This window comes from Ptychodera flava, unplaced genomic scaffold, assembly GCF_041260155.1.
Source record: "Ptychodera flava strain L36383 unplaced genomic scaffold, AS_Pfla_20210202 Scaffold_75__1_contigs__length_567515_pilon, whole genome shotgun sequence".
NCBI classification, from domain to species: domain Eukaryota; kingdom Metazoa; phylum Hemichordata; class Enteropneusta; family Ptychoderidae; genus Ptychodera; species Ptychodera flava.
The window spans coordinates 507,813-527,500 of NW_027248397.1; the positions used below are offsets into that span (position 1 = coordinate 507,813).

General features: G+C 38.1%; 1 long non-coding RNA gene across 2 annotated transcripts; it reads left to right on the forward strand.

Annotated features, from left to right (window-relative positions):
* The first annotated feature begins 1,711 nt into the window (after positions 1–1,711).
* Positions 1,712–13,540, forward strand: LOC139128882 (uncharacterized). Of its 2 annotated transcripts, none has more exons than XR_011551438.1 (5): positions 1,712–1,874; positions 4,261–4,377; positions 5,317–5,556; positions 8,479–8,623; positions 9,193–13,540. It is a non-coding gene; the product is annotated as an uncharacterized lncRNA (long non-coding RNA). The 2 variants fall into 2 exon arrangements; XR_011551439.1 differs by lacking the exon at positions 1,712–1,874 and adding an exon at positions 1,953–2,017.
* Positions 13,541–19,688: the final 6,148 nt, after the last annotated feature.

The following is a 19,688-nucleotide window of genomic DNA, read 5'->3' on the forward strand; positions in this document are numbered from 1 at the left end:
AATGGGAGAGGTTTATTATTTATTGATAGTTTGGACTAGAGTCAATTTTCTCAAACTTTGCTAAACGATAGCTTTTTTGTTAATTTTTCAAAACCACGTTTTGTTTAGTAGGTCTGTCTAAAGAGCACGTCATAGGTATTAAATAATCCGATTTCAAACATTCCAAATTTGAATAAAAGGTTTTTCTAACACACACATCTACTTGTCTCTCTTTGTCTCTATCTGTTTGTATAGCTGTCTCTCTGCCGTTATGTCTTTTCGAGGTGAACGCTATTATTGTGAAATATATCGCTAAACAAACAACCAGAACAAATACAACTTTGAAATTACGATACACTGTTACCAGTCTTCGTGCAAAATTATTTGAATAAAGTCGAACGCCATATGAGTGGTGGGTCACCCTCTCTGCGAACAGATCGCGGCCATCTTAGCATAATTTGTTCTTCTACATTTTGAAGTATTGCAGTGGGATTGTATGACCAGGACACCATAAAATGTCATAGCTTTATTTGATTTAGTGATTGTAACGTTAAAGTGAGAGAGAGATAAACGACGTTGTTGAAGTATTGCGATTCCGATATCTACATCGAGTACCGAGTCACATTTACTTACCCCATCCTTAGCATTGAGATCTGCACCATATTTAATCAACAATTCAGCGACGTCTGCATGGCCTATTACAGTAGCCGCATGCAATGCTGTGGATTTGTACTACAAAAATGTAAACAATGTTAAAATTGCTATTCACCAATAGGAACTAAATCCTGTCGGCATGGTATGAGGCATATACCGAAAAAGTCTGACAATGTTATTGAAATCAAAAAAGTCACAGTAATCAAAGAGTATGCTTTCATTGTGACGGGAAATTAAGGATGTACGATCGAAAAGGGAAAGTAATGTCAATTTTTTCAAATGGGGTTTTATGAATACCTACGTATGAGAGTAGTCCAAAACTTGGCAAAAAGATCGGGTCACCGCGCTTGTTTTTACAAAATGACATTAAAAATTCATGGTTTTTCACAAAATCACTAAAAATCAATTAAACAGGTCATCATTTTCCTATATATATCATGATTGCATTTTTCACTTTTACACTGTAAAAGTACAAACCGATTATAAATTTAAGCTACTTTGAATATTTTACTAACATTAAAATGAGCTAAAAAGTCAATATATTTATTTTTTAAATTGTGACAAATATGCCCAAAAGTTTAGCAATTGGAGTGGGTAATTTCTTAATTATTGATAGTGTGGACTAAAGTCAATTTTCTCAAACTTTGCTGAACAATAGCTTTTTTGTGAATTTGTTGTGGAATATATCGCTAAGCAAACAACCAGAACAAATACAACTTGGAAATAATGATACACTGTTACCGGTGTTCGTGCAAAATTTTTTGAATAAACATGAGGGGAACATGCCAAGACGCTTTGACCGGTTAAGAACATCTAGTGTAAGAAGCGATATACAAAGTTGTATGCAAATGAAAACAAGTGTAGCGAAGTGTAGCGAAGCTAAATTAACACTACAATTGAAAGCTTAATGTGTTAGAAGTGTTGGTTTATATTGTATAAAGCATTCTGTAAAATTTGAACATTCAGTTTCGTTGACGTATTGTCGAAATAAAGCTGAGAATGGCGTACTTGATTGCTTGTCATGGAAGGATATACATGTGTAAAGCGGACCTATGTTTCGCTGACCGCACACGGTCGGCGCGGTGACCGGTACTGTGGATGCAGAATGAAACCCTTGGCCTCGGCGAAAGTTAACTCAACGCGGCGCCGTATACATCGTACTCAAGCCAAGTCTCACCGTTGTAGGGTAACAGCTCTGATGATAACTTATTTGCCTCGAGTTGTGAAGTCCATCCTCCCACGTAAGTACTTGTGTACTGCCAATTAAAATATGTTAGTAGCTGTGCGTGCGTGCCACGAGTCGACTGTGTGTTCAACACACCACCGTCCCTGGCCCTGGTGGGTGGAGGGACGGTGAACACACTTACAGCCCTGCCACGCAGAGGTACGCTCGATCATATTATACTCGAATTGACTGAATTTGATATATTCATTGCACTGATTTCGGTGTATTGTCGATCATATGTGGTGTGACAGTTGTGTCAACATATGGTCATACGCTAGAACCGCCGAGGATCGAAAGAGTGAACGTTGCACGAAACCGCAGGTTATTCACGGCATGGGTTTGCTGCGAAAACGAGCCCTGCCACTCCTTGACGTGTTCTGCTGGCTACCACTCCAATGACCAAGCTACCCGAGTGGCAGAGGCTACGGATTCGCAGCAAGGCATGGGTATATTAACGCCGGTAAAACATAGCCCTTTCGTCAGCTGAGGTTGCTGCGAAAACGAGCCCTGCCACTCCTTGACGTGTTCTGCCTACCAGTACCACTCCAATGACCAACCTACCCGAGTGGTAGAGGCTACGGATTCGCAGCAACAGCTGAGGTAACCTGATGATTCACTGTATAAGTATCGCCATGCGTACAGGTCTGCAGGACTGTGTTTTACCGGGGTTATACGGCCTCCCGCCGTATAACGCCGGTAAAACATAGCCCTGCTGCCACGCAGAGCTGGGGTTTTTACCCCTTTCGTCAGCTGAGGTAACCTGATGATTCACTGTATAAGTATCGCCATGCGTACAGGTCTCTGTGGCGGAGGCCGTAACGCCGGGAACACACAGACCTGTACGCAGGGCTTACGTAGTGTACTTGCTTAGTCACACACGTTCTTTTTTCGTGTTCGTGTCTTAGATTTTTTTCATATGTGGAACACGTACACGTACATACGTACGGGAGCATTACATACGCTGGCGATTCAGTGTACTGTACAGAGATGTTTGATTAAACGATATGGCATCAGCGGCCAGGAGGTATCATACCATGGAGCTACTACCTCCATGATCATACGGATAGAGGTCACACTGTGAGATCATGGAGGTAGAAGGAGAGATTACCTCCATGGTGAGATCAAGCTTGTTCTCACGGGATCGGAAGCAGCTGTGCCGAGCCCGTAGCTCGTAGCCGTAGCCCGAGGTCTGAAAGTCCGCTCTACAATTATTGTTTACATGTAGCGTTCAGGGAAATCAATCGAACGGGACCTTGTAAACTTCCGGTTCAGGGTGAAGGCTGGCAGGTAAATGAACAGAGGCCACATATAATCCATGTAGTGCATTTGGTGAAATTCCAAAATTTAATTTCTTGTACACAAATGCCCTTATCACAGATATTTTAACAAAATTAATTAATGATTAATGTAATTAATATTATAGAAATAATGGGTGATGCTCTGACCATTATTATTCATTTATGGCCAAGGGCGAGAGGAAAGTCAAGAATTTACAAGGCTTGGCGAGCATGCTTATTTTGGCTTTCAGTCTTGCCAAGCCTATAGATAAACGTTAATGGTCGGGGCAGAGCCTGTTATTTCCATGATATTACCAACAAACCCTAGAAAATCATCAAGATTTACAAAAATTTCCCATGTGAAAGACAACGGAGCCCCAGAACTTGTGCAATATTGCCTGAATACATGGGTTTATGTGCCAGAGAACAGGTGACAATTTGCCAGACGCCAGGATGGCAAATCGTTTCCTGCTGCGAGGGCACATAAACCCATGTATTCAGGCAACAATATTTTTATTACATGCCTCTGGTTATAAATGCTGTATGACATTTAGTTATGTGCTGGACATTTTCAAACAGTTTTACCATTATCGACCAGCATTTTACATCTATCATTCAGGGTCTACTTAGATGTCGAAAACATTGTAGGGCTTCACTGGCCTTGGTAACCATGGAAACCAGTCATTCACTCACATCAAGGCATCGCCGCATGTAATAAGCAATGCACAGTCATGGCCACCCTAAAAATTTGGCAAATCTGGAGATTTTTAAAAAAATGTATAACTTGGGCCACAAGTGCTTCATTTTGTTTTTGTGATTGATTATGATCTTTGTACAATTGACAATTTACATTTTTGATGAAAAGTTACAATGTTAGCATTATTATTCATATTCATGGACATCAAAACAAACCATTACTGTGTATTTGTGGTCAGTCACATGGTTCTGCTCCACCAATTAAATGAGATGTCTATAGCATGGTAATACATAATGAATGAGTGTATGATTTTACTGATCTTTGGACCAATATATCCATGATTAGAAAGTTGAGTATCCATTGTACAGACGGTGAGAAATAGGACTATCTGCAAGATTATAATTGTATTCGTTGACATTTGCCTACAGCTGTTAGTATACCTCACGTAACCTGGTCGTAAAGCCTCAGAGGTACATGTATGTGAAACTTAGAAGGAACAAGAATCAAAAGATTGATAACTGCTCTTTGACAAAATCCTTCATCAGGTAAGATTTGATTTTTAATTTCCTGCACATGTCTCGTTCGTTATCAGTTAAGCTTTTCACATGCTCGGTTTTATTTGGCGGAATTGTAATACTTTCTTCAACATCAACTCCCTCAATGCTCTCTACGTAACTTTAATACAAGTAAGTATTTCAGAATATGCATCTGTAGTGTGATCTCCTTGGCAAAAATTCAACAGGACAAAATAGAGCAAGTGCAAATGAAATTCATGAAGTTCATGAAGTTGGAGATTATTTGTATTTTTATACAAATATGTGAATAATATGTATGATTGTCCCAATCATGTTTCATATTAATTTTGATGTTTCTCAGTAAACTACATGTACAAGAACTCGCAGTATAAAACTCGATGTTTTTAGGTACTTGGCTCTTTAAAGATGTATGGCTACTTCAAATGAATTGTGCATTTCCAACCCTGCCATTGACAACACTTTATCTTGTCAAAGTTTCAGATGCTTGGTCAGAATGCCATGCTTAAATTTGTACATTTTTTAATGGTTTCATATAGTTTGTTGTTTGTTGTTTATTGTTTATTGTACTTTGTACTTCATGCATTCATATTATAATGTTTATTTTATGGAGCCTGTTAATGTGACTTGTTCCTGTTGGTCTTTCTTTGAAATAAATATATAAAGATATTGCTACTTGCTTGAATACACGTCTTGACCTACATTATGTACCTGTTTCCTTTAAAAAGGTCCACAATCACCAGTGATTACAATGGGTTTAGGGCAAAGTTATACCAGTGATGAAAGGTTTAATTAAAATTACAGAAGTCATAAACAATCAAGTTGTCCTATCTTGCATATAAAAAGCCATGTTTTAGAATGAACTGATGTAAACTAATGTCAGCAATTTGCAGGAGATAATATTTACATTGCATGATTCAAGTTAATGTTTCTTAATTTTCACCCAATCAGATTCAAGATCCCTTGCTGAGGCAGTGCATACTGGGCAATGACAACCAGGTGAAAAGCAACATAGTGACAATACCATCCTCCATTGCAAAGCATATACACAGTGTGTGGCTATGCAGAGAGCCAACACTGAACAGAGATGATGGTGTTGTCATCAATGCAGAGCAAAAACCTGTGGAATTGAGGGAATCTTTCATCAATATATTTATTTTCCTAAGACAATGGGTCCTTGCTGTGGCACAGGTTTGTACTTACACTGTTCAGTGTTTCCACTGGGTAAATTTTCCCTTAAGCCATTCTGGCTAATTGAGACCAAAATTGATTAGCCAGAACTATAGCCATCAAAATTACATGTAATTGCATTTATGATTTTTATCCAACTGATAGTTGTATATATATACTCAGGTGGGTCCTATCAATTGCTACAGTGGCAAGATGACATTAAACTGGTCCAATAATCATTTCTATTCAAGGTAATATATTACCAGGTCCATTGGACATTTGTGATTTAAAAATTTAAGTAGGACTCATCCTGACCGACTGATAATTAGTGGCAATGAAAATAAACAACTATTTTTTATGGAACAAACTGCTTTCTTAATAACATTCACAACAAATTTTATTTCCTGTGTGCCACACACTTATGTGACTTAATTTTGCACTTTTGTAAATGTATCAAGATGTATCACAAGTATTGCATCATTGACAGGGTAACTTCAAGATGTTTCCTTTGAAAGATCCATAGCTTCTGCCTCAATCATCAAGTGCTTTCAGTTCTCCAATCACAGAGTCTAATTATTAAACCAACTGTTCACTTAAAGAAGGTGTACTGGTAATTACATTTTCTACACTAGGTGTAAACAGTCGCTTCTTTCTATTGTAGTCCAAGCAGTAAATGCTTAATAGTTTCAAAATCAAACTGGGTGTATACATGTATTTTAAAATGTCCTGTCTGGCCACTTGATATGTCTTACAGAAAAAAAAGCTGACTCTTCTCTTATTAAAACACTATTCATGGAAATTCAACAAACTATTCCTGGTACACTTTCTTTTTTGTAACTACTACTACCCTGCAACTCTGCGGACAACCTGTGCAATTATCTTTTTTGCTTACTTGTACTCGAACACGACTTAGCATGTCGCAGTGTGCTGCTTGTTGTTCAGCGTGGTAAACATTCAACAGGACAACATCCTGGGCATATCTTCATGCAAATATTATGACCAATGCCTATCCACAATACAGTGTTACTCAGTACGTGTACACATCATGGCAGGAGGTGACCCCTGCCTATCCACAAATACATGTACACAGTATGGAAGATAACCCGGGCCTATCCTCAATCCAAATGCATTCACATGGTATGGAAGATGGCACAGACATATATCCACAATACACATAATATATGCAATGGAGGATGGCCTAAGCCAATCCACAATACACATACATGCACACAGTATGTACATGTATGATGAATCAGCTGGCCTATATAGAATACAAAATGGGAGATGACTAAGGCCTATCATTAATAAAAACAGTCTGTACCTGTATCGTATTCAGGATAGGCCCAGGTCATTTTCAATAATGTGTACCTGTATTGTATTCAGGATAGGCCTGGGTCATCATCCATAGCAGGTACCTGTATGTGTATTCTGGATAGTCCAGAGTCACCTGCGATGCTGAATAATTTTATTGTGGATAGGCCTGGGTCATCTTATTTTCATAGATTATAACACTTGCATAAGTTTGGCCCGGGACGTCATCCAATTGACAATTTACCGTCCTGCGCTCATTATATGTAGCTGCCTCTGAGGTTGCCGCAGTAATGTCCCAAGGTGACGCCTTTTTAACACTGGTTCCATTCTGTTCATCACCCTTGCTGTCATTGGCTGCTGTTGTCTGCTTAGTTTTTGAAAATACACTGCAATCAGTGTTTCCTGACTAAGTTAGAAGCATTGTTTACAAAGCACTTGTCATCATAAAATAACAAGGTCATTGCATGCAGCCATCTGAAAGTATTGCATATCACTTCCTAAGTTACTGATTATAATAGTTTTCTGAGACTGCACACTAAAGCAAGGAAAGAATGACCACCCAGGGATGTTGAAAAGTCTCTCTGCCTTTTAAAGGTGGAGCCTCCCTTTAAAAGGACGCAAAGCTATAGCAGCGTTCATTGTGTTAGTGGACACCAAACAGGCAACACAAGGTTACACGCTCCAGAAAATGCCACTTTTTAGTTTTCCTGGGGCCACAAGAAGGCAGACAGACTGCCAAGCGGTCAGCGTGAAGTTGCTGCCGATCGGACTCTGTGGTTATATTAAAAGTCTAACGCGACTAGAAGACAATTTTTTAGGAAATTCGAGCGTTTGTGGTGACCGTTGGCGATTTAAACTTACCGTCAATCAAACGCTTGTATAAACTATGTTTGCAGGATTAGCAAAGGTGATAAAGGTTGAGATCAGTTTGTGTAATTAATGTTATAGAAATCAAACATCGTACTGGCGAGAACCTGGGATTGAAAAGTGCGGCTTTAACTGCACTCTCGATCAGCCCCCTGAAAAATAGCACAGACCAGTTTGGCGAAGGATAGTTGAAAATTATTTCCCAATCTGCAGACATTTCATTTGCCATTTCACGCTCTTGCGAATGGCAGCGGAAACACTGCTGTTGTCATACACATTTGTAGTCCTTTTTTTAAAATACCCTCTTGAGTAGATCAAATGTATTACACCTCTACCATACTATTTAATCAGTAACTTTGTTGTGATAATCATGGCTTACACATTTTTGGTAAAGTTATTTTCTCTTATTTAGCTGAATTTGCTAAAAAATTTTCTTGCCACTTAGCACTCTATGAATTGCCTAGTGAAATGCAGATGATATGATAAATGCACATGACTAGACATTCAATACATGTAGCTTCATTCGTAGGATCCATAAAACTGTTTTGATGAAGTATATTCCAATGAGAGAATACATCTGGTATGCACACGTGATTTAGAATGTTTACATGTGTGTAATGCTTATCATCATTAGGGTTAAGGACATACAGAGTGTTTGCAATTCATTGTAGTACATCCCATCACCAAATGTATTTTAATCATTCCGGTTATCATTGTTATTTAAAGAGTTATAAATAATCATGAGTCTATGTGTTTACAATTCAGGATTAGCAGTGAATGCTGCGCAATATCAAGGATGAGAAATACCATTGACCTTGACAAAGAGCATTAAAGACAAAGTGGAGGGCTTTGGATTGGACTTGGACCATGACATTATAACGAAAGATGAATGGAAATGATCAAACAACAGGTAAATTTCCATTTTAGTCCTTGCACCACAGTATATATACACAAGTGGCTGTTGCAAAGATGTGCTGGAACTGGTATCTTGTAACTTGCACAAAGTGTTTTATGTTAGTTGTCTTTATAGCTATACACATGTCTAGCATGTTTACAATTACAAGAATACTATTTAGAATCACAGGTTCACAAAAATATTAGTGATACATTTCTGTATTTTAATTAACATTGCCAGCTGCAACTATGTAGGTACATCAGCTTTACACTAATTCATCCTGAATTATACACAACATGCATGTGACAGCAATCCTCATTCTTAAACTGTGCAGGACATTGGTTGTAGCCACTCTACATTGTATTACATATGACATGAGCAAGAAGGAAAAAGTGTGGTTTAGATGTCTAGGTTAGAGAAACATGCATATAGCGGAGAGAAAAATAAATTTATTTGTTCTTTTTACACAAGAATTCTTGGATATGTAACACACAAATAAACTAACTTTTTTTGAAGAGAAATTATTATCTTCCATGATTGGTCCATGATTGTCTTCCATGAGTTTATTATTATTACTTTGTTAGGGAACAGGTGTGTATATCGATGCAGAAGAGGAAGCAGGATAAATCCAAAACCGACTATAAGGCAGCATTTTACCATTCAAAGAAAGGAACCAACTACCAGGGACAGTTGTCTCAAGATGAAGACAGTGGGATTGCACCTCCATTTGGTAGAGGATTTCCTATTAGTCAGTATGGTGAAGAGACGTGCACCCTTACACTGCTCAGCACACAGATTTGTGTATGTTAGGATCAGAGGCTCCTAAACCATAGCACCTACCACAGATAAAGAGTGGGCAACTTAACAGACAAAACCCTCAATACTAAGCATCATCAGATACAGCTAGTACAGAACTGTTGAAGGTATATACCTGGATATATAATTATATAATTATATATCCAGCTCATAGAGAGGAAAAATTCAACTTTCAGAGCACTGAGAAAAGACAATTATTATTTCATGCCTCCCCTCAGTATCATGGTGATCTCTGTAGTATAGTAACGGACCTGTAGCTAGTTGTCACTTGTGATGATTGTTTATAAACATTCCATTATAACTTCTTTTTCTGCTCCAGAGGGTGTACATGTCAATCAGGACCCAGATTTACATATACTTGTCAATAACATTGCAATGTGCACATGTATGATACACTTTGTTTCCCAATGAGCTTCCAGAAGAAGAACAAAAAACTGGAGTTGATATCAAAAGAAATTCATCAAAAAATTCATCAAAAAATTACAGCTACTGGAGCCCAAATTTCATGGGGAGCTGTCATTATTTACGGAGTACAGGTCGGAGGGGGATGTTGGAGGAATTTCGTCGGAAACTCTAAATTTGAGTACCCCCCAAACCATGATGAATTTGAGTAACCCCTCTCCCTTACATGGAAATTTTGACTGACCCACACATTCAATTTTGAAAAGTTAAATTTCAATACATGTATTCCTACAATTTATATAAATACAGCAATAGGAAAGACCATTCAAATCCTTGTGTACCGGCCCTGCTAGATAATCATTGGTTATCTCATGACGGTTGAAAAAGGTGAAACCAACAAAATGAAATTCAAAGTCACAACAAAACATAGATGTCAAAGGTCACACTATAACCAGTATACAACCACATACAGTTTTGTTGTATGTATGGGTATCATAACAGGGTCCTCACTAGGATATCCGACAGGGTAGACTTTGAAAGTACAGATTGAAGAACATGCAGGGCTGATGGGGAAAGTGTCTGCTTGGCTTGCTCCCCTCCCTTGCATGGAAAAGTTTGAGAAATTGTAGTGTGCATTGGTGCAGTTTGGTGTAATCTAAGAGGTATTTTCAATGTGTAATTTTACTGAGTAAAAATTTGTAGAAATTGATGTGTGAAGTAGGCAATCTGAGAGGTGTTTCAATACATTTGCACCAAAAATTGAGTAACCCCCCTTCTTTCTCTCAACATTTTGAATAACCCCCCCCCCCCCCCCCTTATAGCTTTCAATATTTTGGGTGACCCCTTCACATTCATCTGACCCCCAGGCTGTAACTAATGATGGCTCCCTAGGAGATATATCTTCAAGCTTGTGCGATATGGATTTCAGGCAATGTCAACTTGTGGACAAAAGGATACAGAGAATATTGCAGATTATTGCAAATGGGACTAACTTATGAATACAGCACACCAAGTCACATTCCATTATCAAGAACAAAAGCTCAAAACTACATCTGAAGCTGGCTTTGGAGATAAAAACTATTGCTTGCAATCATCGACCCTCATTACTCGCAACGCGCTATGCCAGAGCAAAGTGTACATATTCAGAACATCAGTTTGATCGTTCATGAGATTCAATGTTAAGTACCAAGTATTGTTGTTGGGGACCGCTTGGCAAATAAACTTAATATATTTCAATATTACCGGTACTAAGATTACACAAAGAAACCACAGCAGTTGCCTGTCCCATTTTCTCGAAGGTGTATGTTGTGCAATAAGTGAAAATATTTCAACAAAATTCACCTTTAGCAGTCAGACAAGCTTATGAAAAATAGAGATTTATATATGTAATCATCACTTGTTTATTTGTATTCTAATGGATATATTTTTAAAAGAACAGACAGGGAATCAAACTGTTTTCTATTTTAGCTCTGCAGTTAGTGTGAATGAGCCTATCTTGTGTACCCTGGTAGGTGTGTGTTGTTGTAAGTCATCCGTCAACTTTTAACATTTTTGGGGGTGAATTTGCTTTTAAGCTTCACTATCAGCAAAGCAGAGCTAATCTAATGAGTGGATATGTATTGTTGTTTGTCAGCTTTTTAGCTCTGCTGTCAGCAATGCGGAGCTTATCAAATGGGCTGATTTTACGTCATTGCCCATCTCTCCCTCCGTCCATCATCCGTCCGTCCGTCATCCATCACAATTGCGCTCTTCTCTGAAATCACATAAATTGTCTGGTTGCTTTGAAATTTGATACTCGTGCAGAATTTGCATATTTCTATATTTTAGGTATTTTTTTGCTGTTTTTGGTCACAAAATCTATTTCTCTGAAGTTGCTTGTCTGATTGCTTTGAAAGTTTATATGCATTTCATTTGGGGTGACCTCAGTTAGGTTAATTGTTCAAATTTTAGTGAAATATGCAAATTTGTATTTTGAGGCAATTTTTGTCATTTTTTAGTCCCCATGGACACCGTCCGGGGGACTTATAGGTTTGGCCATGTCCGTGCATCCGTCTGTCCATGCATGCGTGCGTCCATTCACGCAGATATCTCAGAGATGCCTGGAGCGATTTCACTCACACTTGGTACAAGGATTACTTCATAAATCATACATATGCAAATTGATTTGTTTTGTGATATGATCCAATATGGCTGCCATGCGGCCATTTTGTTACGATTTTTTTATGTGCAGAGCCATAACTCAGGCACATCTCAACCGATTCTATTCAAATTTGGTACAAGGACATTGACCTATATCATACATATGCACGTCAATTTGTTTCACGAAATGATCCAATATGCCGGCATGACAGCCATTTTGTTATAATTTTTTCATGTACGGAGCCAAAAATCGGGCACTTTCAACATCAATTTTATTCAAAGTTGGTACAAGGACATTGACCTATATCACACACATGCACATCAATTTGTTTTACAATATGATCCAATATTGCCGCATGGCGACCATTTTGTTACAATTTTTCATGTCCTTAGCCATGACTCAAACATGTATCATTTGGGGCCGTTTTTGCCATTTTTTGTTAAAAACTTTGTTTCTCAAAAACTGCTCATCTGATAGCTTTGATATTTGGCAGACATGTTCTTAGGGATGATCATATTGTGACATTGTGTATTTTTACAGCTGTCCTTAAATGAGCTATCAAAGATTTCCACCCTCTTCATCATAAGTGTCAGAAATAGGTAGTCTCTACATAACACAGCTGAGCTTTATCAGCTGCCATTTCACTTGCTTACAAATAAAAACTTTTAATGATACCAATATGTCACAAACCATTAAAAGATAGTTTCCATGTTGTTTTGAAATGAATGTATTCATGACATTGATTATCAATTGGAAAACGCCCTCTAGTACTTTTCCCTTCAGTGACTTTGCTTTGCTTCACTCACTCGGTGACCCCCTATTTTAACCATCATGGATTAGGGTGTCCCACCTTTCCAAAATTCTTGGAAAAACACTCACTGAAACCGACAAGTACATTATTCATCAACACATTTGTCTCACACATAGTTATTCTCTGCACACCACAGCAGGACTCTGTCAGCCGCTAGGTCACTTTTTGGCATAACTCTTCTTCTCCTAAACATTTCAACCTATACTTTGAATAGCTCAAGTGGACCCCAGTACAGTTGGTTAAAAACAACATGTTTGAGTGTTGAAAACTTTGTGAACCTGTTTTATGCAGCTATAGGTATGATGCATCATTTTCCTCAGAATATTTCAGATTATGTACAATGATCAGTCTTAGGCTTTATGTGCTCATTGGTATGCCTGTAAAAATATGCAGCCAAGTATTAAAGCTGTGTATTGTGAAATTCTCTTGTTACACAGTAAAGACTTTTATCACAATACTGCATGCTGATTTACATGGGATCATAATCAGATCTCATCCCCAGTTGGTAGTATTGACATTGTATCAGCTGTACACTGATGTATACTTGAAGCTTCCTTACAGATGTAAGGTGTAATTGATTCCTCCAGTAGTTCAAATTACATTGCAATTGTCACCTTTGTAATTAAGTAAAATATATGTTATTGTTTTCCTGTGCAAGGCCTGCATATGTAAGAACACTTGGTTGATTGTGTATCACTCTTTTACAATGTAATACAGATATTTTAATGGTAAATAAAAGTTCCTAACATGCTTTTATACAACATTACATGTATTTCTGTCTCTGTCATATTGTGGGATGATCTATGTGTGTCTCTTGTGTTTTGTACAATGTATTGGAATATATTCAAATAGATGTAAGCCATCGTGAATATCACATTAATACTCTGTGCCAAATGGCAAGGTCATCAAATTGAATCCCACCAATTTAAATGTGTCAGAGATATTATTCATATATTATCATAGAAAGCATTATTTTTTTCAAGAAAATTGTAAGTATACATCTATGTGTATACTTGAAGCTTCATACATATAAAACGATTGGAACTAATTTTGGATAATTTGTTTAACTTATTTTTCAAATTTCTCAAAAGTATTAGATGCCATATAGCTGAATGTTGTAATTACTCATAAAACAAGTGTGTAACGTAAAAGAAAAACAGATGAGCTTACATTTCAGGTAAAAACGACCTTACTTCACCATCCAATTATCCTAAATTAGTTCCAATCGTGTTATATGTTTAAGTGATGAAAATAGGAACACGGGAATTTCACATGATGGGTTTTGCAACATGTAAAAGTGACGTTTGAACATTAACTGTTAGATTTGTATTCATGATTGGATGTACCATTTTATCCATAATTCATACCTATAAGGTCAAAGCCACGCCTTAAAAATGTTTAAAGGCATATTATAAGACAATTCAACGAACATTGGAAAGAGGAACACAGCGGACCAAGACATTTAGATTATGGCAGAAGCGTATCTTGGGCGATGGCAACTGCCAAGCTTATCTACCGAAAAATAAAGTCTATAGTACCAGCGAACTCTGAACGTCTCGTGTAGTCAGTACTTTGAAGATTCCCAGTACACTCAGTGTGACAGTTTTCCGACAGGGTAGTGAATTTCGCCCAAAGTCGTTTCGTAAATGACCAGCAATACGAAATCTTATTACCATACCTTTCGAAACTTAATGGTGTTTATCCTCAAACTCAGTTGACACGACGGGAGTGGTATTTCGGGGTCAAAGTTGCCAAATTTTTGACCCCATGTTGAGGGCGTAGTAATCGGACTGCAATCCCAGAAATCGGACGTCGTGTTTGGAATGTGATTACAGGGCTCGAAATTAGCGGTAGTCCCGCGTCCACACACTACCAACTTTTCTCTGGGACTACCAAAATCCATGAAATGGTAGCCCACACGGACTACCAAAGCGTTAGACATGAAATTCAGTCAGTATTTGGAATGCCATGTCTGGTCCGTCACTTTGGAACAAGCTAAATGCAGTCAAACCATGGATGTACACATTTTTTGGTACACTTCTTTGTACATCCATGATTATTCCTTGGCTATTAAGGCGATACCGAAGGATTCAAGTATCTAGGCAGGCAACGCTTGCTAAGGAAAATTTGTTAAATCCACGCAAATATGACTTTTTATGCATTTATTGACCGAAGATGCAAAACAACGACACCAAATTCGAGCAGACGCATGGTTGTCGGTCATGAAATGTGAGCTCAGATTAGCACAGTATGTTTTTGAAAAGATTCAGCTACTCCAAATTTGCTCAAAATCCCCTGAAATTTTACGTAGTGATACTTGACATATTCCTTCACAGTCCTGGTCATGGATTAGGTTAGTTGTGAAACAAACACTATGTTTTGAAACAGCAAATGTCTACTTCGTAATTTCGTACTATTTGTTAGCCTATTCTTTCAATATCACAAAAAATTAAGGATTTTCTAAAACACATGCTTGGCCTTATTAATCTGGGCGATGTCTACAATTCTGCCGAAATTCATTTCAACAGATCGACAATTGGCCGACTTGAAAGCTTTTAAACATTTGCACGAGAGCAGAAGGCGTTAGTGCCTAGAAAACTACATAAACGCTAATGATTTTCACGTGCAATAGTGCGCATTTGGAATACTGCCAGCCTTAACAATCGCGCGCGAGTTGAATCCTTCTGTATCGCCTTAAAGGTGTGCAAGTATTCACATCAAATGGCTAGATAATTCACTTCATGGGCAGAATAATGAAAAATAGCCTTTTCTTGTCTGTTACCGAAAAAAGATACCCCTGAACTAAAATATGCATGGACTACCAGCCATTGACACCGGGCTACCAACTTCAGAAAATGGTAGCCCAAGTGGACTACCAGGTAAAAAAGTTAATTTCGAGCCCTGGATTAGGAGCTACGTATTGATAATTTGAAACTTCAAACCACCGATTTTTAATTTCGATGTGTTTAGAAAACTGTAATAATTAGTTATGTTTTATCCATGGACCATGCAACTATATTTCAACGTGTATAGCGCTTAGTTATCGGACACGGGCTGTCTGTGTGTGTGGTGATTTCGGCACCTTGTATCGTACGGTTTGGCTAACTTCGCTAAGTTTGTTCAGTGAGTCTTACTTATAATTGTTTCCATTGCATATTTTGTTTGTATCAGAATCGCACAGGCATTATTTAATAAAAATAGCGAGTATATTTCATGGTATGGAATTATTTACCTGTCAAGTTTTTACGCGGTAAGTCACTTACTACGTTCACACGATTATGCTAAATATTGTCTGTCCGAAAACTTGTACACTTCTTACGTTCATTAAATGTACTTTTTTCTCGAAACAACTGCGCAGTTTTCGTTAAAACTATATGCAATCGTAGCGAACAATAGAAAGAATATTTCCAAAATCATTATTCTCCCCCACATTCAAAATTCAATGCTAAATCAGGACTTTAGTCAAAATTTCAGTTACTTTGACCTGACGGCAGTATGTTGACAGTATCACTGACGCGGTGTCAGACGACAATTTGTGACCGCCGCTCGTTTCGAACTCAATAGCTTCTACAAAAAAACTATCGAAAACGGGACAACAGTGTCACCTGACTTAATATGAGGTCACATGACCTGAAAAACGCTATCGATACGGAGCGAAGTGAGTGTAACTAACAGCATGTCACTAAATGTCCGAAAACTGAGGTCGTCCGAAAACTGTCACACTGAGTGTACTTCTCAGCATGTCAAGGCGAGTAAACGAGATACACAATAAAAGCATATAGGCCTAGAATCAAAATAGTCGCAGACCCGGCGTGAGGAGACATAAATTGAATGCAAATTAATCTAGTACCGTCCGGTATCGATATTAGAATCCCGCAATTGCCGAAATTTATCGAGTAAACATCGCGGATTTCGCAGACCCGGGCTGTCGAGATATTTTAAGAGTGTAGTACTGTCTTATCGATATTAGAGTCCCGAAATCACTAACATTTGGCTTGTTCATACCGGCTATTTTAGCCTTACTCATGAGCGTGTCTATATATGATCCACATTGTGCAGTGTCGTCGTGTATCGTTACTAGTGTCCGAAACACCTTAAAAACAATCTTGCTCGAACTGTGCAGAGCATGACTTGGCACCTTTGATAGTTTTTAACAATTTCAGCTAACATCACCTGTGGGCTAATGTCGCAGAGATGTGTCTGTCGGGCCCGACATTTTTACTAAGGGGTTGACCATTTGATATCCTGGGGGTCTGGAAGATTTTCGAGAAAAAAAAATCCCAGCAGATACAAGGGGGAAAAAATTCTGCCTTAGATGAGTTCTGTAAAAAAAACTGGCAAGCTACTGTGGAAGAAAAAAAATCTATCACAGTATCAGCAAGAACCTTTTGAGATGTAACTTTTTCATTTCCGTGCACCCTTCTTGTCTTTCCAAAATATATGTTCCAAAAGCCTCTTGAAATTAATTTTCAGTTACATTTTGCTTTTTGAATTGTTCACTGATTTTAGATAAGTGAAGACACTCTGTAGATACATGCATATCATCTCTTGTATGTTGACCAATAAATAATACGCTGGTATGATTGCGACATGAACAGATTGCACTGACAAGTCAAATGACAGAATTTCAGAAGATGTTAAAACAAAACTGTCATCGTCAAGTATTATAATCCATGGCACATTTCCTCCAACCAGTAAACCAATTTGCCGTTCAAAAAAGAAAATCAAAATGTAACTATATTTTCAATTTTCTAATGGTTTTATCATCTTGATTATAAACTCTTAGGCCTATTTCTAAATTTAAAATCTTTGGGCTGAGATTGAATATAGGAAACGGGTATGTATACTACATATGTATAGGTGTCAGGGCTCGAAATTAGCGGTAGTCTACCAACTTTTCCCTGGGGCTACCAAAATCCATGAAATGCACGGCTCAAAATTAACGTTTTCCCCTGGTAGTCCACTTGGGTTACCATTTTCTGAAGTTGGTAACCAAGTGACAATGGCTGGTAGCCCATGCATATTTTAGTTCAGGGATATTGTTTTTCATTAACCAGACAAGAAAAAGCAATTTTGCAAGATTCTGCCCATGAAGTGAATTTCTAGTAATTTATCATTGGCTGCATAATACTTCCGTTTTCTGTTTAGCATTTTTGGACATGCAAACAGGGATATCAAGGATAGCTGTACTGATCACTATGTAACCCCCCCCCCCAAAAAAAAAAAAACAAACAAACAAAAAAAAAACATGACGCGCAGGTTCTGAAATGACGCACGCGGTGACCAGCTGGCAGAAACGATCTTTATTATTTTGGCCTGATGGACAACAGTGATACTCAAAAGCTTGGTAATCTATTGACAACTTGTTTCATTCTTAGAGTTGTATGAAAATTTTGATAGTCATCATGACAACGACCACGACACGTCGAGACTAGATATACTGTAGCAATGCTAAAATAGACCATGGGCTTTCTGTTGGGAGGAGACATATTGTCTGTGATTGATACATTATGATCAAATTGCAATGAAAATGCGTTTTCATTGACCATCACTTCCAGTGCCTGTCACTCAAGTACATCAGTTCAGATATTGGCCATTGCACGCCAAATACTGACTGAATTTTATGTCCCGGCCTTTGGTAGTCCGTATGGGCTACCATTTCATGGATTTTGGTTGCCCCAGGGAAAAGTTGGTAGTCTGTGGACGCGGGACTACCGCTAATTTCGAGCCCCTAAATGCTAGCCCATGGTGGACTACCAGGCGAAAACGTTTATTTCGAGCCGTGGGTGTGTATACAGAGGATGGAACTTTGCGCCCATTCAAATTCTCTCTGACAAACTCAATTTCCCACAATGCACATTTCCGTTTTTTCAATTTCCAATATACCAAATGTCCAATTTTCCCATTTCATTTGGGGCGTGGCCCAGTATCTTTTCATTACTATGGCAGAAATAACTCTTTCGAATTTGCACTGTGACCAAATATACTGGGGGAGGGCTTGGATATGATAATTCGCACAAGATACTTTCGGGGATACTTTTAAAATTAGCGGGAATGAGGGACTGGTCAGTTTCTTTGGCCTAGGTGACCGGTGGATTCATGGGGTTTCCCTGTTTTTTTACTTTGGTGAAAGGGTCACCTATTTATAAATGCCCAATATTATTGGGGGTCAGTGTTTTTGAAATATGACGCGGGCTCATACTTGCCTAAAATGCATGAATGCATCGTGCTAGCCATGAATTTCATCATTCAATTTCATACCCTGTTTTTGACTTTGGTGATAGGGGGTCACCATGTTTTGAAATGCCCAATGGGGGGGGGAGGGTGTCAGTGTGTTTTTGAATTTCGACACGGCTCATAATTACATAAAATGCATTGTGTCAGCCACAAATTTCATTATTCAGTTGCATCTTTCGGCGCGCCCTTCGGTTATCGAAGATACTGACTTCTGTTCTTTGTACTGTTAAACGGGGACTTCAATCATACTGTGATGTTGTCTTTTCTCGGAGTGGTATAAATCAAATGTGGATATTAAAAAATTCGAAGGAACTCTTGGAAAATTTGAAATCAAGATCTGTTTCAAAAATAACATCTATTAAAACTTTCGATTTTTCCACATTGTATACCACAATACCACATGATAAATTGAAAGAACGCTTGAAAAACATCATCAACCAAGCATTTTTCTACAAAAACGTTTCACGCCGATACAAATATGTGGTATGAGGGTATAATTCTACATATTTTGTTAAAAATACAACTAATGCTAAAGTGTTTTATACCGAGAAAGACATTATCAGTATGCTTGATTTCTCATTGACAACATATTTGTTGAATTTGGAGGACACATTTTCCAACAGTGTATAGGAATTCCCATGGGCACTAACTGTGCTCCCTTACTTGCCGACTTA